This window comes from Sciurus vulgaris (genome assembly GCF_902686455.1).
Source record: "Sciurus vulgaris genome assembly, chromosome: 3".
Lineage (NCBI taxonomy): Eukaryota > Metazoa > Chordata > Mammalia > Rodentia > Sciuridae > Sciurus > Sciurus vulgaris.
The window spans coordinates 51,147,619-51,152,826 of NC_136463.1; the positions used below are offsets into that span (position 1 = coordinate 51,147,619).

General features: G+C 38.7%; 1 pseudogene across 1 annotated transcript; it reads right to left on the reverse strand.

The window, feature by feature from the left end:
- Positions 1–207: 207 nt before the first annotated feature.
- LOC306655945 (GA-binding protein alpha chain-like) lies at positions 208–2,268 on the reverse strand (annotated as a pseudogene). Its single transcript, XR_013767015.1, has 2 exons — positions 2,021–2,268; positions 208–1,904 (listed from the first exon to the last, which is right to left on the reverse strand). The product of XR_013767015.1 is annotated as a GA-binding protein alpha chain-like (transcript).
- Positions 2,269–5,208: the final 2,940 nt, after the last annotated feature.

Here is a 5,208-nt window from a genome sequence, read left to right on the forward strand (position 1 = left end):
GCAGCAGAGACTTGGTTACAGGTAGAAGCTGATCTACCTGCATCTTTTTGTTGTTGTTGTTGTTGTTGTTGTTGTAACAGCTGGTTTATTAGAATTAAATGCCTCCTTCAAAATAATTTAAATTTTTGGCCTGACATAATGAATAATCTATACAGAAAACCCTTAATAATGGCTTGAGTTAAGCCAGATTTAAACCTGGATCTCCTTCTGTAGCATTGCTCTTTGTCAGTCAACTTCCTATTGTTCTTTACTTGCAAATATATAAATTACCTTAATAACCTGATACTCTTAGCTTAGTAATTTATTAATATTATTATAATTTTATTTGATTTGAATATTTTAGCTCTGCTTGATTAGATGAAACAGGCACACATGCTTTAGCTGAGAAATCTATTTTCTGGTTCTATGTAAAGCAACATCTAAAGCAGCAGAGAGAGGAAACAGTTTATATTTTCAAAAATAGTTAAGCCAGACTGTTTCCTGGAGATACTTCGTTTATGTTTCATCTTCAGATGCTACTGGTTATTTTTGGTAGGGCTAGACATTAATACTGACCAATTTAGCTTTCCTGTTAACAAACTATCCCACAATGAAGCTGCTTTCAAGTGGCCAACATTGTGGTGATCCTTTAACATACACATATTCTAAAATATATGCTCAAAGTAAAAAGATCCAAATTCACAAGATTATGAAATATTTGTAAAAAAAATCATGCATCAGATTGTACAATCTAGAAATAAAAGATTCAAATTTGGTAATAAAGGTAAGAGCGATACTTGCTCTAGATATTTAAGAAAGACCTTAGAGTCCCAGAAAGTCCTGGGTCTCAGTTATCCTTTTCTGTTTGCAGTGAAGCAGCAGCCAGGGCTACTGCTGTGACTGGCTGGGCAATTCCATGGAGCTGCATCTTTGCAAGTTTCTTCTGTTCACATTCTGTGACCAAACGGTTCAATTCTGCTGCACTGTATCCAATAAGAGTCTTCAAGTCACAAACTTGTACACAAATCTCTTTCCTTGAACTTTACAAATCATGTCCCCATCGTAATAATACCTTAATGCGCGACTGAGTTTCTCATAGTTCATCGTAGGCTTATTTTTGCGTTGTCCCCATTTTTGTGCAACAAGCTCAGGCTGATTTAACTTAAACTTGCCTTCATCACCAACCCAAGAAATACAGTCTCGAGCATCCTTATCAGTAAGAAGTTCTAACAAAAACTGCCATAGTTGGATTTGACCATTGTTTCCTGTTCTGTTTCCAGGTGAGCTTCTATCTTCCCCTGAAATCCTTGGGGCTCTTTGTATTTAGCTGCCTTTGCACTACTATTTATAACTTTAATAGTAGTTGGAGTAGCAGACTGCACTGATGCTGGAATAATTTGCACGGGTTGATCAATTGTAACTATCTCATTCATCTGCTGTTCTTGGCTTGCCAACACATCATAGGAAATCCCAAGGCGTTCCTGTTCTTTCCTATACCCTTCCAGTGCAGCAGCCCATCTCGTCACTTGTTCTGAAGTTTCGTCTGAAATGGTTGTGATGTGTTTTGTACCATCAAGAGTTATCACTTCTTCTTCAGCAAGATGTGCTTCTGCTTCAGCATGGTGGGCATCTGGATCAATAACGACTTCAACAGTTTTCGCAGTTTTAACAATTTCAAGGATGTTAAGCTTTGGCTCAGTTCCCTGGTAAGAAATTACCTGTACACTAAAGCTGTACAGTTCCATCTGTCTTTACTCCTTGGTCAAATAAACTTCGTTCTGGATCCAGCTGGTTATCTTGCAGGCAAATTTCATGAGCATCCAAAGAACACTGTAGTCTTGGTTCTAGTAGTTTCTTTAAATTCCCTATTGGTTCATTGATGTCTATGGCCTGGCTCACACATTCAGCTGGAGCGTAGGTTTGTTCTACAATGCTCCTTAAATACCCTGGCACGGGCATTAAATACCCTGGGATGGGCAGAATCACAGCCTCTGGGATAGGAGTCCCTAGTGTCTCTTCTTTGCTAGCAAAGCAATAAAACTTCTTTTCCTTTCTTCTGTGCACTCTGTTTTCTCTGTTCCATCAATCTCAATTTCTATCAGTTCCTCCGCTTCTCTTTTAGTCATGGCTGGAGTATTTCAAAAACTCAGTTCCGCTCCAGAATCGGCCTTGTGGCCCTCGCCCGCGCTCCAGAGCCGACTGAGAAAGGCAGCTGCGCAGGCTCCACGTGCAGTGTCTCTCGGGGTAAGACCTGCAGCTCCCGCGACTCGAAGTGTGAGCTCCCCGGGCCCTTCCCGCGGAATAGGTGCTGAGAAACCCCAAGCCCTCTCCCGCCTCCCAGGCACCCCCGGGTCCAGCCTACCTGCATCTTGTACAGAACTTTAAACCACACCTCCCATTTTCAGCTTCCTCTGCATTTCCACCTTCAGATGCCTCCATTTCTGAGATTCTGAAGACTTTCACAACTAACAATCTTGCTTCTAGGTTTAACACACGATCAGCTTACGTTTTAAATTTCTTTGCTCTGATGAATTTGCTACCATCCATTTGTCTGCTCTCCATATTTCAAATTTTTCATTGCTATTTCCTTTCCCATTCCCTTTGTCCTTTTAAATTCTTTTTAATCCTGTTTTTCCATATCTCAGAGATTTGTGAAGGAAACTGTGATAAAAGCAGGCCTTCCACTTGACATATTTAACAAGAAATCACAAGCATCAAATTTTTATTGCATTCTTCTTGTCAACAACTTACAGGAAGAAACTGGCAGCAGTGGTTGCCCCTGAGGAAGAGAGATCAGAGAGAGAAGAGTCCATACTTTTCTACTGACAGGAGTCCACCCTTATCCAGGGTGTTGCTTTCCACAGTTTCAGTAACCTGCAGTCAACCACAGTCCCAAAACATCAAGTGGAAATTTTCAGAAATAAATAATTCATAAGTTTTCAATTGTGTGCCATTATAGTAGTGGGATGAAATCCCACATCATCCTGCCATATCCTCCCTGGGACATGACTCATCCCTTTGTCCAGCATATCCATGCTGTGTATGCTACCTACCCATTAGTCACTGAGCTGCCATCTTGGTTATTGAATCTTATACTGCAGAGGGTTTCCATGTCCCACATGGATGAGGGGAAGAGTTTCTGTAGGAGGACTATGGTGCCAGCGATCAATTAATTACTAATAAACTTATCTAATCAAAAACCAAAAAAGTCAGTACTCTTTTCAAATGGAAGAGGGTGTAACAGATCAGGCCATACCCCATCTGGCCTCCAAGATGGAGGACTCCACTTTCACCCTTATTTAGAGTCATATAGGTAAAGGGGCCCAGATGGAGAGGGGCTTCTTCTTCTCCTCCTTCTCCTTCTCCTTCTTCTTCTTCATTTGCTTACAGAATTAGCATATCTTCAGATGGTGAGCCAACTCTGTACAGGGCCACTTATTCCTCGGCTGTCTGAAACAGTCTCTCATGACTGCCAGTTCCTGGGAGTCTGACCTCTGTATCCCATGGCTCGGTCAAGTCTGATTCTGCTCAGCATGGATGGCTCCCCACATACTACCATGGTATCACAGTGCTTGTGTTCAGGTAACCCTTATTTTATTTAATAATAGCCCCAAAGGGCAAGAGTAGTGTTTCTGGCAATTCAAATATGCCAAAGAGAAGTCATAAAGTGCTTCTTTTTAATGAGAAGCTCGAAGTCCTCAACTGAAGGAAAAATGTTATGTCATACTTACTAAGATATATGGTAAGGACAAATCTTCTATCCATGAAATTGTGAGGAAGAATAAAGAAATTCATTTTAGTTTTGCTGCCCTGAACTATAAAAGTTACAGCCATTGTGCATGGTAAGTACTTTGCTAAGACATAAAGAACATTAAATTTTGTGTGTGTGCACATATAGGGAGAAAGCACACTATAGATGAGATTTAGTACTAGTCACAATTTTAGGCACCCACTGGTTATTTTGAAGTGAATACCCCTTAGATGAGAGAAGACTACTGGTTACCCTTTGGGACCTCTCATATTTTGTACCACATGCAAAGATTACCTTTCCAAAACTAATTTATCAATATATGAAAAATATCTCCTTTGAGCATATTTCATTTTATGGTTAGCATAAATTAGGAAAAGGAGAGTGTTTCATCATTACCCATTCCATCACACATCTTGCTGTAAAGACATGAACTCCCAGTTGCCATGATTTCTTTTTATTCTAGAATATTTTAAAATTTCCTTCAATATTGAATTAATGTTAGATAGAATGTGAATGGTCACTAATGACTATCAAGTAATGATTGACATCCAAGTGTGTTCATCCAGGTAGTCAAGGACCAATGCTCCACTTTACTTCATTCACTGACACTGCTTGATGCTGATTCCAACACACTCTGCAGTCTCTAGTAGAGATTGCAAAGAAATACTTAAATTAAAACTTTTATCTTCCATGGCATTAATTTTCCTACTACTAATTAATAGGAAAAGATTTGAGCATGTCACCTTCCTATGCATGCACGTGTATATAATATATATATGTGTGTGTTTGAAATTAATTCATATTCAGCAAGTCAATGATTTTGTACAATTATAAGGTAAATAGTGATGACTTACAAGGAAGAAAATAACTGTTATTCCATATGGTAATCATGGAGAACCCACAACAACCAGGAGTGTTTTCTAATGAAGGAATCTTGCCTGTAGTTTGTTCTCTTTTTCTCTCTGTGAACATAAGATTTGTCATTATCTTTGCATCTGAATTTACAAGAGTCTCAGCAACAGTGTGACTTGTACCTGTTTTTGTTATCAGGAATGCAAACTTGAATGATGCCTCTACAAATTTAGCCTTTCTTTAATGCCTTTAAAAACAAGTTCCACACACTCTCAGACTGGAAAACATTGGTTTGTCCTTGTTCCTTAAAAATTTAATTAATTTAGTGAAAGGTCATGAGCTTTGAAAATGACACAAAAGCTTTGATAACTTCACACCACAATGTATAACAGACAGGAGATGGCACAGGGGATTGGAACCCAAGAACATACCAGTCCAATAAAATCCAATATTTAATTTAGTCATATGTACTTCCATTTTAGTCTTTCTTGTTTTTTTCCCCTTCTTGAGATTACTTATCTAAAATCACTGAGTTCAGAGCTATTATTTAGTTTTGTAACAATTTTAGAGTTTTGATTCTATTATCATTTCTTTAATATTTTTAATTAACCTTTCCTAAGAATAGT